A 15,597-nucleotide genomic window follows, 5' to 3' on the forward strand; every position below is an offset into this window, starting at 1 on the left:
GATGCACTCTGATTTTTTGAATTTCCAGCTTTTCTGCACTGCTTTTTCCCCATCTTTGTGGTTTTATCTGCCTTTGGTCTTTGATGATGGTGACATACTGATGGGGTTTTGGTGTGGGTGTCCTTTCTGTTTGTTAGTTTTCCTTCTAACAGTCAGGACCCTCAGCTGTAGGTCTGTTGGAGTTTGCTTGAGGTCCATTCCAGACCATGTTTGCCTGGGTATCGGCAGCAGAGGCTGCAGAAGATAGAATATTGCTGAACAGCGAGCATTGCTGTCTGATCCTTGCTCTGGAAGCTTCGTCTCAGGGGTGTACCCCACTGTGTGAGGTGTGAGGTGTCAGTCTGCACCTAGTGGGGGATGTCTCCCAGTTAGGCTACTCAGGGGTCAGGGACCCACTTGAGCAGGCAGTCTGTCCATTCTCAGATCTCAGCCTCTGTGCTCGGAGATCCACTGCTCTCTTCAAAGCTGTGAGACAGGGACATTTACCTCTGCTGAGGTTTCTGCTGCTTTTTGTTTAGCTATGCCCTGTCCCCAGAGGAGGAGTCTACAGAGGCAGGCTGGCCTCCTTGAGCTGTGGTGGGCTCCACCAAGGTTGAGCTTCCCGGCGGCTTTGTTTACCTCCTTAAGCCTCAGCAATGGCGGGCGCCCCTCCCCCAGCCTCACTGACCCCTTGCAATTAGATCTCAGACTGCTGTGCTAGCAATGAGGGAGGCTCCCTGGGCGTGGGACCCTCTGGGCCAGGTGTGGGATATAATCTCCTGGTGTGCCGTTTGCTAAGACCCTTGGTAAAGCGCAGTATTAGGGTGGGAGTTACCCGATTTTCCAGGTCTTTGTCTCTTTTAACTGCTGTTGCTTTAAAGTTTGTTTTGTTTGATATAAGAATAGCTATCCTGCTCGCTTTGGGTATCCATTTGCATTAAATGCCTTTTTCCACGCCTGTACTTTAAGTTTACGTGAGTCCTTGTGTGTTAGGTGAGTCTCCTGAAGGCAGTAGATGGTTGGTGAGTTCTTATCCATTCTGTGGTTCTGTATCTTTTGAGTGGAGCATTTTGGCCATTTACATTTAATGTTAGTATTGAAATGTGATGTACCATTGCATTCATCTTGCTCTTTGTTACCTGTGTAATTTGTTTTTGTTGTTTTGTTTCTGTTTTTTTAACTTATATTTTTGTTTTATAGGTCCTGTGTGATTTATGCTTTTAAAAGGTTCTCTTTTGATGTGTTTTCAGGATTTGTTTCAAGTTTTAGAGTTCTTTTTAGCAGCTCTTGTAGTGGAGGTTTGGTAATGACAAATTCTCTCAGCATTTGTTTGTCTGAAAGTGACTGTATCTTTCCTTCATATATGATGCTTAGTTTTGCTGGACACAAAATTCTTAGCTGGCAATTGTTTTGTTTGAGGTGACTGAAGATAGGGCCCCAATCCCTTCTAGCTTGTAGGCTTTCTGATGAGAAATCTTCTGTTAACCTGATAGGTTTTCCTTTATGGGCTACCTGGGTGCTTTTATCTCACATCTCTTAAGGTTCTCTCCTTCATCTTAACTTTGGGTAACCTGATGACAGTGTGCCTAGGTGAAGATCTTTTTGCTATGAATTTCCTGGGTTTTCTTTGTGCTTCTGGTATTTGCAAGTCTAGGTCTCTAGCAAGGCTGGGGAAGTTTTCCTCGATTATTCCCCCAAATATGTTTTCCAAGCTTTTAGAATGGTCTTCTTCTTCTGGAACACCAATTATTCTTAGGTTTGGTCATTTAACATAATCCCAGACTTCTTGGAGGCTTTGTTCATATTTTCTTATTCTTTTTTCTTTGTCTTTGTTAGATGGGGTTAATTTGAAGACCTTGTCTTCAAGCTCTGAATTTATTTCTTCTACTTGTTCAATTCTATGGCTGAGACTTTCCAGAGCATTTCACTTTTGTAAAAGTGTGTCCAAAATTTCCTTACTTTTTAATTTTTTTTTCTTCAAGCTATCTATTTCCTTGAATATTTTTCCCTTCACTTCTTGTATCATTTTTAGGATTTCCTCACATTGGGCTTCACCTTTCTCTGGTGTCTCCCTGATTAGATTACTAACTAACCTCCTGAATTCTTTTTCAGGTAAATCAGGGATTTCCTCTTGGTTTGGGTCCATTGCTGGTGAACTAGTGTGATTTTTGGGTGGTGTTGAAGAGCCTTATTTTGTCATATTACCAGGGTTGGTTTTCTGGTTCCTTCTTATTTGAGTAGGCTCTGTCAGAGGGAAGGTCTAGGGCTGAAGAGTGTTGTTCAGACTTTTTTTGTCCCATGGGGTGTTCCCTTGATGTAGGAGTCTCCCTCTTTTTCTGTGGATGTGGCTTCCTGTGAGCTGAACTGCAGTGATTGTTCTCTCTCTTCTGGGTCTGGCCACCCAGCAAGTCTACCTAGCTCTGGGCTGGTATTGGGGGTTGTCTACAAAGAGTCCTGTGATGTGAACCATCTATGGGGCTCTCAGCCATGGATACCAGTGCATGTTCTGGTGGAGGTTGCAGAGGATACAATGGACTCCATGAGGGTCCTCAGCTTTGGTGTTTTAATGCTCTATTTTTATGCTGGTTGGCCTCCTGCCAGGAGGTGCTGCTTTCCTTAAATGCCTTTGGCTTCTGCTACCAGGGTGGATAGGAAAGGACCATCAGGTGGGGGTGGGGCTAGAGGTGTCTGAGGTCACATTCTCCTTGGGCAGGTCTTGCTGTGGCTGCTGTGGGGGATGGAAGTGAGATTCCCAGGTCACTGAAGTTGTGTACCTAGGAGGATTATGGCTGCCTCTGCTTAGTCATGCAGATTGTCAGGGAAGTGGGGGAAAGCCAGCAATGACAAGACTCGCACAGCTCCCAAGCAAACAGAAGGGCCAGTCTCACTCCCACTGTGTGTCCCCCAACGGCCCCGAGTCTGTTTCCAGGCAGAGGGCAAAACGGGCATGAAAACTGGCCAGAAGCTTTCCGCCTCCCAGCCAAGAGAGAAAGGGCTTTAGTTCTTCCCCCTGCCTGTGAAGTCTGCCAGGTTCGCGCCCTCCCCCAAGTTCTTGCCAGGAGGCTTCTTGCCCTGTTCAAATGGTTACAAAGCTCAGCTAGAGAATTCCTTCTCCCTGCGGAGTTTTAGCCCCTGCTCCTCTGGCCACCCTTCTGATGGATCCCTGTGGTGTCAGGCAGGAATGGGCTGTTTGGGGACCAGTGAGCTCCTAGGACCTTTCTGCTGCTTCCTCTACCCCTGTATTTTGCTCAGCTCTCTAACTTGACTCAGCTCCAGGTAAAGTCGGAAACTTCTCCCACAAACAGAACTTCAGCTTCTCCAGTGGGGGTGTGTGTTCGGGAGAGGGGCGTCTCCCTTTCCCACTTCTGCAGTTGGGGCACTCACAGGATTTGGGGTGTCTCCCAGGTCCTGCAGGAGCAGTGCTTCCTTCAGAGGGACTGTGGGTGCTCTCAGGATTGCTGGTTTGTTCTTGCAGTAGATCTGGAGCTAAAATTCACAATGCAAGCCTGTATGCTGCTCTGTCCAGAGCTGCAATTTAGTCCTCAAGAGTTCTTTTTAGAGTTTGATTAGCTCTTTCTACTTTCCCTGAAGACTGTGGCCTCCACTCCAAGTGAAGGTGGTATTGAATTTCTAAGGCTGAAAATATGTTTTGGGTAATTGTTGCTGTGAAAGATGGACCATTATCACTCTGTAAGCTCTTAGGCAGCCCAAGTCTAGGAATTATTTCCTTTAGCAGGAGTTTAGAAACCTCAATTGACCTTTCAGACTGGGTAGGAAAAGCCTCAATCCCACCGGTAAAAGTGTCAACAAATACTAATAAATATTTAAACCCTTTACATGGGGGCATTTGAGTATAATTTATTTGCCAGTCTTTACCAGGGTATGTTGCCCTACGCTGAACAGGCCTTACTAGAGGAGGAGATAAAGATTGGTTATTTGGGTTATTCTGGGCACAGAATTCACAGGCCTGAGTTACCTGCTTTACTATTTTAAGTAAGCCTTTTGTTATAAAAAGCTGAGACATGAATTGACACAGGGAATCTCTTCCCAAATGAGTAAAGTCATGCAAATGCTTAACTGTTTTCCACTGATTAGCACCTGATATTAACAGTTTGTTGTTATTGATAAGCCAGACAAAAGGATCTTGAAAATTAAACCCTGACCTTTAGCCCGTTGTCATTCCTCTTTAGTGTATGAGTTCTGTCATTACCATGGCTGAGGGCACTAACATGCCGACAAGTTCAACTGGCTCCTTTAACACTACTGCCTTAGCAGCTGCATCTGCAAAGGAGTTTCCCTTAGCCACACTAGAGTCTCCTTTTTGATGTCCTCTGCAATGGATTACAGCTACTTTCTTGGGCAGCAAAATAGCATTCAACAGATTCAGAATTTTTAAATGATGTTTTATAGGGGAACCCTTAGCAGTTAGGAGTCCCCGTTCCTTCCAGGTAGCAGCATGAACATGAAGTACCAGAAAGGTATACTTAGAATCAGTGTGTTAATTCTTAAGTCCTTTCCCGATTGCAGGGCTCTAGTAATAGCTATTAATTCTGCATTTTGAGCTGAGGTAGAAGCTGGTAAGGCCCGGGATTCAATTACCTCATGTTGACTGACAACAGCATACCCAGCTTTCCTGTTTCCCTAGTGCACAAAGCTACTTGTATCTGTAAACCATTCTACCTCAGGATTATCTAGAGGCTCATCCTTTAAATCCAGATGGTAAAGTAAACTCTCTCCATAACTTGTATACAAGAATGATCTAGGGTAGGTGGATTCAAATAGGTAGGTGGATTCAAATAGGTAGGTGGATTCAAATAGGTAGGTGGATTCAAAGTTTGGCATACTTTAAGTATTATATTAGGAGTGCCTAGCAACGAAGCCTGATATTTTAATAAACGTCCCCCGTCATCTTCTGGTGTCCTTTAGCTTCTAGGACTCCTTGTACTTAGTGTGGGGTTAAAACATCCAGATGTTGTCCTAAAACCAGTTTATTGGCTTCATCTGCTAAAAGAGCAGTTGCTACCACTTCCCTGAGGCATCCAGGCCATCCCAAAGGGACATGGTTTAATTGCTTAGAAAAATATGCCACTGGTCAGGGAATATCTCCTAACTTCTGTACAAGGACACCTAGGGTGTTTCCTTGTTTTTTACGCACACAAAGGAAAAATGGCTTAACAAGATTAGGGATTCCTGGGCTGGAGCTGATCCCAGTTTCTCCTTGAGAGCATTAAAAGCCTGTTTACAGTTATTATCCTGTTCAAAAGGATTTACATCTGCTCCTTTTAGAGCCTCATATAAAGGCTTGGCTATATGCCCACATCCAGCCACCCATAAATGGCAGAATTCTGCCATCCCTAGGAAAGCCCACAGCTGCTTTTTAGTTTGGGGTTCTGGAATGTCCAAGGTAGCTTCCCTTCATTCTGACGCTATTGCCCAGGTGCCAGGGGTTAGGACATATCGTAAGTGTTTAACCTCTTGAGTTGAAATCTGGGCTTTATGTGTCTAAACCTTATACCCATTAGCTCCCAGAAAATTTAGCAACATGGTGGTATTTTCATTTGAGTTTCTTTTGGTTGGGCTAACAATCAGCAGATTATCTACATATTGAATAATACTGCCCTTATTTAATTGTAACATCTTTAATTCTCTAGCCAGTGCATTTCCAAATGGATGAGGGTTGTCCCTAAAACCCTAAGGAAGAACTGTTCAAATTAATTGAAAAACTAAATGACTATCAGGATCAGTCCACTTAATGAATTGTGAATCAGGTGTACTGGAATGGGGGAAAAAAGGCATCCTTAAGATCTTGGCATTCCCAAGGACCTTGGCTAATGGCAGGTAGGGACTGGGCACTATAGGATGTATGGGAATGACAGCCTCATTGACAATTTGAAGATCTTGAACAAATTTATAGTCTCTATTTGGCTTTGACTTTTTAACTGGTAAGACTGGCGTATTACAAGGAGACTTACAGGGCCTTAGCAACCCAAACTGCAAAAACTTAGCTATTAATGGTTGGACCTCTCTTTGTGCCTCTGGCTTTAAGGGGTATTGTCTCTTCCAGGGGTATGGGACACTAGGCTTAAGTTGGATGTAAACTGGGGAAACATATAATAGCGTCCCATACTGTAGGATCTATTTGGGAGATTACTCCAATAGGTAAAGTAGATACGTCCCCTATTGACTTTCCTCCCTTATCACAGGAAAGGAGGAGGAGTAGTTCCTTGTGTCTGCCTTGTGATTTCCGAAAGATACCACTGTCTGCAGCTGAGTCATCAAATCCCCTCCCAACGAAGGGGTGGGGCACTCAGGCATGATAAGAAAGGCATGTGAGAAAACCAAAGTCTCTGAAGAACAGCTTAAAGGATAGGTCAAATGGTGTCTATGGGCTTGTCCATCTACCCTGTGACCATACAGTTTTTGGGTGACAGAGGCCCATTATAATGGGCCAAAACAGAGTAAGCAGTCCAGAAGGAAGTTAATATTCTTACCTGCCACATCAAAGGTTACCGAGGCTTCTCCAGAGATTTGGCTAGTTGTCTGACAGGAACTGTGGCAGAAGGCCTTGGACCCCTGTCACTCTTGGGTTTGTCTGGCTATTTTGGCCATTATTGATTCAGGTGCCAATGGCTCCCTCTGGAGTGCTGGGCAATCCCTCTTCCAATGACCGCTTTTCTTACAGGGTGCACACTGATTTATGCACAAGGCACGGTGACTCAGACGTCCAGCTTTGGGCTTCCCACCTTTCAGCTTCCCTTGTTCAGGCCAAGAGTCAGGAGGGCAGCCCCATCAGCTCCAGCCCAGGAATCCCTAATCTGCAGCTTAAGGCTGCAGCCAAGAGCTGCACCTTGGGGGAGGTCCATTTTATTCTTTCTGCTTCCTCTGGTTTGTCCCTGTTATTAAAAACTAAAAATGCCAAATCCAAAAGCTGTTCCATAGGAGTTTGGGGACCCATAGCTGCTTTTTGTAGTTTCCTACAGATATCAGGGGCAGACTGGGTTATAAAATGTTCTCCCAAAAGGGTTTGTCCTTCCTTTGGAGCAGAATCAGTGTTAGTATATTTCCTGATTGCCTCAACTAAATGCTTTTGAAACAAAGCTGGATTCTCATCTTTACCCTGAGAAACTTCCTTAACCTTTGCATAGTTAACAGGCTTTTTCATATATTTCTTCATCCCTTCCAATAAACAAGTGACCATATGAGCTCTCTTCCCCAAGTCCTCACTGGCCCTTTGATACTTCCACTCTGGATCTTGATCTGGAACTGCTATACCTCCTGCCATATATATTATGGTTCAGGTTGTGAGCCAATTCCTTATCTGCCTGGACCCTAGCTGTCCCCAAAACACGTTGTTTCTCTTCCACTGTACAACACAGAAACAACAAAACATGAAAATCCTGCCAAGTTAAACTATAGGTTGGAGTTAATTTCTCAAACTCATCTATGAATTTTCCTGGATCTTCAGAGAAAAGACCAAACTTCTCTTTATATAGAGCCACATCAGGCAGAAAAGGGGATATGTACTCTCACAGTGCCTTCTTCCCCATTCGCCACCTCGTTAAGTGGACAAAGGTTTCCTGTTGGAGGTTGATAGGAGGCTCCACTATGAGTGGTACTTGCTGGGCTAAGTTCCTCAGGGAGTGGTGGGTACAGAGTGGGACTAGACGGGTAAGAAGGATGGGATGAAGGGTTCTCAATACAGCTTTCAGGTGGACTAGAAGGAGAAATGACCAACGCATCTGAACCTTCAGAGCTGACAGAAGGAGGTTCTGCTCCACCCAAAAATGCCCACTGAATCAGGGGGGCTTGCATCAAAGGATCATCTAGTATGTCTAATTCTTTTTCTTCCTTTCCTCTCATCAAACATGATGCACATTATCCAAATAACAAATAAATGTATAACCGAGCTGTGACTCTTAGATAAACCACAACATGGACTCCAACACAAAAAAATATTGAATAAGGCAAGGAAATGAAGAGGATTTAGATGGAAATAAGCAGAGCAAGCAGATTCTGGGCAATAGCAGATGAGCAAAGCCAGTTTGCACAAATCCAAGAAAGGAAATAAGTGTTTTGTTTTGTTTTTTTTAGTGTGCAAAATGAAACAAAACAGCAAGGAGAAAAGTCCCCTGATTTCCATCCTAGTGCTTCTCAATCACATTTAGTTGGCATAGCAGCAACAAAACATAAACACATTTGCCAGGCATGGTTGCTCACATGTGTAATCCCAGCACTTTGGGAGGCCAAGTTGGGTGGATCACTCGAGGCCAGGTATTTGAGACCAGCCTGGCCAACATGGCAAAACCCTATCTCTACTAAAATACAAAACTTAGCTAGGTGTGGTAGTGGGTACCTGTAATCCCAGCTACTTGGGAGGCTGAGGTCGGAGAATTGCTTGAACCCGGGAGTTGGAGGTTGCAGTGAGCCATGCCACTGCACTCCAGCCTGGGCAACAAAGCAAGACTTCATCTCAAAAAAACAAAACAAAACAAAAAACATCTATCTAATCTTATTGCTCATAGCTATTAAATACCAAATCTCAATCAGCAATTTTTGTGCCCTTCTGTGGTCACGAGAAATATGTTATAGGAAAGGGGTCTCGATCCAGATCCCAAGAGAGGGTTCTTGGATCTCATGCAAGAAAGAATCCAAGGCAAGTCTGCAGTTTAAAGTAAAAGTAAGTTTATTAAGAAAGTAATGAAAGTACAGCTACTTCATGGATAGAGAAGGGCGTTCCTGAACATAAGAGGAGAAACGCGACCACCCTAGGTACAATGCATATATATATATATATATATATATATATGATTAAAAAAAGATTTTCAGGAGATGTGCTCTGCTGCAAGGGTTTGCCATAAAGCATTAATTTTCTTAATTACTATATTTTGCAAGAATTAATATTATTATTTCTTTTTTGAGACAGTCTTGCACTGTCACCCAGGCTGGAGTGCAGTTGTGCCAACTTGGCTCACTGCAAGCTCCGCCTCCTGGGTTCACGCCATTCTCCTGCCTCAGCCCCCCCAAGTAGCTGGGACTACAAGCTCCCGCCACCATGCCCAGCTAATTTTTTGTATTTTTAATAGAGATGGGGTTCCACCGTGTTAGCCAGGATGGTCTTGATGTCCTGACCTTGTGATCCCCCTGCCTCAGCCTCCCAAAGTGCTGGGATTACAGGTGTGAAGAATTAATACTATTTTTAAAGCAAAATAATTTTTAAAGCAAAATTAGGAATGCCTTTGTTCTCCAGACATCAGAATATCTGGAAACTCCCAAGTCTGGGTCTGTTTAGTAAACATTATTAATTTGTTCCCTTAACTATAAACATCTAGAGGCTAGGAATGTCTAACTTTTTGGGAATGCAGCACAGCAAGTTATCAGCCTCATTTTCCTAGCCCTCACTCGAGATGGAATCGCTCTGATTTGAGTGCCTCTGACAGTGCCCTGAGCTAAATTTCTGATTGGAAGTCTTTAAGAGCTACATCCAAGCTGGTTTTTTAAAAATTGATTCATGTTGGAAGTGAGAGCAAAACACTGAAGTGTTTTGAACAACAGTGGGGGTGTTCTGACCCCACCTTCCCAAGACTGACTGAATGCACCTCATTGATCATCCCTAGTGGATAATTGCCAAATCTTGCCATTCCTCATGGAATTGTGGTCGCAACTTAAAGGCAATGCAATTCACCCTCAACCATCTACACTGTTTGGGGTCACCTGATCTGAATTAACGAAAAAACAAATGGTTGTGATTTTAAAAGAAACCCTGTGATTCTTTTCCCTCATGTGCAGAAACTTAAACCAGTCCTACACAGCTGTTGTTGCTAGGAATTCCTAGGGGACCCGCAGTCTGGCCTAGATAAGGATGATTTGCAATTAGCATTAGCTGTTGTTGGAGTAGAGCTGCTAGAAGTGTTTGTATGGATAATTCTCTTGAGTATTTTGCATGGTTTCCCATCCTAGCTCCATCTTCTCCCTACCCCGGGTCTGGGTAAGGCTATTAATTTATTAGTTCTTTCTAGGATGAAAAGATTTGTTTGTCAGAGCAAAGGTAAACACCCGCACGGCCCGAGGGACCGAGTTTAATTTGGAGAATGTGGACTTGTGTGAGCTGCAAGAAGGGTAGAGAGGCAGAGCCGACAAGGTTATTGCATTAATAACTATCCGCAGGGGTGGACCAGACCTGGCCCCAGCTGAGTGCCTCCTAGCACTGAGGAAAGCAGAACCAAGCTTTGCAACAATAAACTCTCCGTGCTCGAAGAGACTGCCCACCTCTAACAGGTGCTTACCCAGTGTACTTGAAATCCTCCAGCCACAGGGAACCCATCACTCCCAGTGCTGCCTCATTGGGTGCTGGGTACTCTGATCATGAAGAAGAGTTTCTTTCTGACTGAGGCATATACTGTTCCTCTCTAAATCCCTCCCCAACTCATGGTTCTTCTCTCTCAAGCCAGGTGAGGGAGCTGATTTCATCTTTTGTATGACAGCCCTTCAAAAATTGAAATCTGCCTCTGTAGAATCACAGAATTTTATAGCTGGAGGAAACTTCAGACACAAGTCCTGTTACAGAAGAGGAAACTGGCACAGAGAGGAAATGGCGCTTGCATAAGATCTCTTGGTAAGTTACTGGAGAAATCAGTGTCCAAACCCAGACTTCTTGACTTCTGGATCAGGAATTTGTAGTGAATTATGTGAGGGGATACCAGGTCTGGATGTGCAGGCTGTGCATTGTACAATCACAAGAGCAACTCCTTCACCTTTTGGTCTATGTATGGTGCCACCTGGGGTGTGCAGTGCACAGGCTGCTTGGCTATATGTGAAGGACGTGTTGCCTTGGTCTGTACTTTTAAAAAAAATTTTTATATCAATAGCTTTTGAGGTACAAGTGGTTTTTTTTGTTGTTGTTGTTACATTGGTGAATTATATAGTGGTGAATTCTGAGATTTCAGTGTACCGGATACTCGGCTAGTGTACATTGTATCTAATGTGTAATTTTTTATTCCTAGCCTCTCTCCCCACCCTTCCTCCCTCCCTTCTTCCCTGCCTTCTGAGTCTCTGAAGTCCATTATATCATTCTGTGTGCCTTTATGAACTCATAGCTTATAAGTGAGAACACATGGTTTTTGGTTTTCCATTCCTGAGTTACATCACTTAGAATAATTGCCTCCACCTCCATCCAGGTTGCTGCAAAAGACATTATTTTATTCCTTTTTATGGCTGAGTAGTACCCCATGGTGTATATTTATCACATTTTCATTATTCACTCATTAGTTGATGGGCACTTAGGTTGGTTTCACATCTTTGCAATTGTGAATTGTGCTGCTGTAAACATATATGTGTGGCAAGTGTCTTTTTCATATAATGATCTTTTTTTCCTTTAGGTTAGATACCCAGTAGTGGGATTGCAGGATTGAATGGTAGACTTACTTTTATTTCTTTAAGGAATATTCATACTATTTTCCATAGAGGTTGTACTAATTTACATTCCCATCAGCAGCGTATAAGCATTCTCTTTTCACCATACCCATGCCAACATCTATTGTTTTGAAACTTTTTAATAATGGCCATTCTAACAGGAGTAAGGTGGTATCTCATTGTGGTTTTAATTTGCATTTCCCTGATGATTAGTAATGTTGAGCATTTTTTTCATATGTGTGTTGGCCATTGTATATCTTCTTTTTAGAAATGTGTATTCATGTCCTTTGCCCACTTTTCGATGAGATTTTTTTCTTATTTGAGTTCCTTGTAGATTCTGGATACTAGTTCTTTGTCAGATGCGTAGTTTGCAAATATTTTTACACATTCTGTGGGTTGTCTTTTTACTCTATTTCTTTTGTTGAGCAGAAGATTTTTAGTTTAATTAGGTCCCTTTTTTGTTTTTGTTGCATTTGCTTTTGGGGTCTTAGTCATGAATTCTTTCTTTGCCTAGGTTGATGTCTAGAAGAGTTTGGCAATGCTGTCTTCTAGAATTTTTATGATTTCAGATCTTATATTTACATCTTTCATCCATCTGGAGTTCATTTTTGTATAAGGTAAGAGATAGGGATCCATTTTCATTCTTCTATATGTGACTATCCAGTTTTCCCACCCCCATTTATTAAACAGGGTGTCATTTCCCAATTTAAAATGTTTTTATATGCTTTGTCAAAGATCAGTTGGCTGTACATGTTTGGGTTTATTTTTGGGTTCTCTATTCTGTTCCATTGGTCTATGTGCCTACTTTCTTTTTTTGTTTGTTTTGTTTTGTTTTGTTTTTTGAGGTGGAATTTCGCTCTTGTTGTCCAGGCTGGAGTGCAATGGCATGATCTCGGCTCACCACAACCTCTGCCTCCCAGGTTCAAGTGATTTTCCTGCCTCAGCCTCCAGAGTAGCTGGGATTACAGGCATGTGCCACTGTACCTGGCTAATTTTGTATTTTTAGTACAGACGGGGTTTCTCCATGTTGATCAGGCTGGTCTCGAACACCTGACCTCAGGTGATCCACCCACCTCAGCCTCCCAAAGTGCTGGAATTACAAGCATGCGCCACCACACCCAGCCTATGTGCGTACTTTAATATGAGTACCATGCTGTTTGGGTAACTACAGTCTTGTAGTATAATTTGAAGTTCAGTAATGTGATGCCTCCAGATTTGTTCTTTTTGCTTAGGATTGCTTTGGGTATTTGGGATTTTTTTTTTGGTTCCTTAAATTTTAGGATTTTTTTTTTAATTCTGTGAAAAATGATGTTGATGTTTTGATGAGAATTGTATTGAATCTGTAGATTGCTTTGGGGAGGTATCATTTTCACAATATTGATTCTTCCAATCCATGAACATGGGATATGTTTCCATTTGTTTGTGTCATCTATGATGTCTTTCAGCAGTGTTTTGTAATCTGTAGAGATCTTTCACTTCCTTGGTTAAGTGTATTCCTAAATATTATAATTTTTTTGCAGCTGTTGTAAAAGGAATTGAGTTCTTGATTTGATTCTCAGTTTGGTGGTTGTTGGTGTATAGCAGTGTTACTAATTTGTGTACATTGATTTTGTAACCTGAGACTTCACTGAATTCCTTCATCAAATCTAAGAGTCTTTTGGAGGAGTCTTTAGGATTTTCTAGGTATACAGTTATATCATCTGCAAACACAGATATTTTGACTTTCTGTTTTCCAATTTGGATGCCCTTTATTTCTTTCTCTTGTCTGATTGTTCTGGCCAGGACTTCCAGAACTATGTTGGATAGGAGTGGTGAAAGTGGGAGTTCTTGTCTTGTTCCTGTTCTCAGGGATGCTTTCAACTTTTCCCCATTCAGTATGATGTTGGCTATGGGTCTGTCATAGATGGCATTTATTATTTTGAGGTAAGTCTCTTCTATGCTTAGTTTGTTGAGGGTTTTTATCATAAAGGGATGCTGGATTTTGTTGAATGCTTTTTCTGAATCTCTTGAGATGATCATATGGTTTTTGTTTTTAATTCTGTTTATGTGATATCACATTTATTGACATGTATATGTTGAACCATCCCTGCATCCCTGGGATGAAAATCACTTGATTATGATGTATTATCTTTTTAATGTGCTGTTTGATTCAGTTAGCTAGTATTTTGTTGAGGATTATTGCATCTATGTTCATCAGAGACATTGGTCTGTAGTTTTCTTTTTTTGTCATGTTCTTTCCTGGTTTTGCTGTCAGGGTGATACTGGCTTCTTAGAATGGTTTAGGGCAGATTCCTTCTTTCCCTTCTTTCTCATTTTTTTAGAATAGTTTCAGTAGGATTGGTACCAATCCTTTGAGTATCTGGTAGAATTCAGCTTTGAATCCATCATGTCCTGGGCTTTAGTTGTTGGCAATTTTTAAATTACTAATTCAGTCTCACTTTTTGTTATTGGTCTGTTCAGAGTTTCTGTTTCTTCCTGATTTAATCTAGGAGGGTCTTATGTTTCCAGGAATTTCCTCTAGGTTTTCTAGTTTGTGTGCATAAATGTGTTCATAGCAGTCTCAGATGATCTTTCGTATTTCTGTGGTATATCAGTTGAGTATCTCAAGTTTCATTTCTAATTGAGCTTATTAGTTTTACGGGGGCTGAGGTGTCAGGAAGAGACTCTATCGGATCCTTTGAAACACATTTCATTGATCCCCCACCACCTACACCTTCCCCTAAGTCTTCTTCCAAAATCTTTCACAACAAAACAGTTGTTCCACCTCCATCTAATGACAAGACCAAGGTAGCTATTGTAGAAGTTAAAGACCTAAAACAAACTTTGGCAATTGAGACAGGATATCAAGATACGAATGCCTGGTTGGAATGGATCAAATATTCCATCCACACTTTAAACAAAAGCAATTGTTATGCTTGTGCACACAGCAGGCCAGAGGACCAGGTTGTCCCATTTCCACTAGGATGGTCCTCCAGTCGACCAGGCATGGGCTGTATGGTAGCTCTTTTCCAGGATTCCACAGCCCGGGGTAACAAGTCATGCCAAGCTCTCTCTCTGCTATATCCTGAAGTTTGACACCCTGCGGGTCAGCCCCCGAGGGCCATCCAGCCTCCGTCTCCCGCATAGTCTAAGCTAATTCCAATTAGCTATTTTAAAGAGAGCAGGGGTATAAACCAGAGTGGCAGGGTGAGCAGTTTCAGCGGGAAAGATAGTTATGGAACAGGTGACTAAAAGTGACTCAGGTCAGAGCAGGTGACCAGGGGTGACTCAGGATGGAGTAGATGACCAGGGGAACAGATGTGAACTACTGATTAGAACTGGTGGAAAAGGTTGTTTACTGAAACTAGGGGCAAGGAGATGAGGAGAACAAGGAAGTTCAACTTTAAAATGGAGAACAAAGAACTGAACATACTGACATACTTATTATTTGAAGAGAAAGTTAGAACTCACTGTATTTAACAATTTTCCCCCTCTTGAATTTTACAGTTCTTTCTCTTCAAACTTCCTTAACATGTGTTGGCTTAGTTCTGCTTGATTCTCTAAATGAAGAAGCTTCTCGGAATAAGGTGGAGGAGAGTTAAGGGAGGGTGTTTTGTTTTTTTCTTAGACAGAGTCTTGCTCTGTCACCCAGGCTGGAGTGCAGTGGCGTGATCTCTACTCACTGAAAGCTCCGCCTCCTGGGTTCACACCATACTCCTGCCTCAGCCTCCCAAGTAGCTGGAACTACAGGCAGCCGCCACCACATCCAGCTAATTTTTTGTATTTTTAGTAGAGACAGGGTTTCACCATGTTAGCCAGGATGGTCTCAATCTCCTGACCTGGTGATCCACCTGCCTCAGCCTCCCAAAGTGCTGGGATTACAGGTGTGAGCCACCATGCCCGGCCAAGGGAGGTTTTAGTAAGTGCTGTCTCTCTGAGTCTTTGCACCAGCCCATGGATGCATGGTATGACACAATACCTGACAAGAATGAGTACACCTACTATGGCTGTGAGAGAAGTAAGAGTTGAGGCTATGATTCCTTTCCATTTACCAAACCATTTTCCTAGCCACCATGTGAAGGGGTCATTTACTCCTGAGTTTTTGGCTAACTCATTGGACAGAGCAGTTAGACCTTGCAATGCCTTTGTTATACTTCCATCAGGGGCAGTATTGTTTGGGACGAAGGTGCAACACTGAGTTTTAATCATGACACAAACTCCTTCTCTTTC

At 42.6% G+C, this 15,597-nt stretch overlaps 1 protein-coding gene across 11 annotated transcripts in view; it reads left to right on the forward strand.

Annotated features, from left to right (window-relative positions):
* The first annotated feature begins 3,048 nt into the window (after positions 1-3,048).
* The window catches only part of LOC700897 (uncharacterized), an 86,285-nt gene continuing 73,736 nt past the window's right edge, over positions 3,049-15,597 (forward strand). For 5 of the 11 annotated variants that reach the window (XM_077993535.1, XM_077993534.1, XM_077993540.1 and 2 more), the window contains exons 1-3: positions 3,051-3,255; positions 10,428-10,591; positions 11,903-12,005. The gene's annotated coding sequence lies outside the window, so the exon portion shown is untranslated. Of the gene's footprint in view, positions 3,256-9,861; positions 10,255-10,423; positions 10,592-11,902; positions 12,006-15,597 lie in introns of those variants that run through there. The other 6 variants (XM_077993542.1, XM_077993537.1, XM_077993544.1 and 3 more) reach the window with 6 other exon arrangements.

The sequence above is a fragment of the Macaca mulatta genome, chromosome 2, assembly GCF_049350105.2.
Source record: "Macaca mulatta isolate MMU2019108-1 chromosome 2, T2T-MMU8v2.0, whole genome shotgun sequence".
NCBI classification, from domain to species: domain Eukaryota; kingdom Metazoa; phylum Chordata; class Mammalia; order Primates; family Cercopithecidae; genus Macaca; species Macaca mulatta.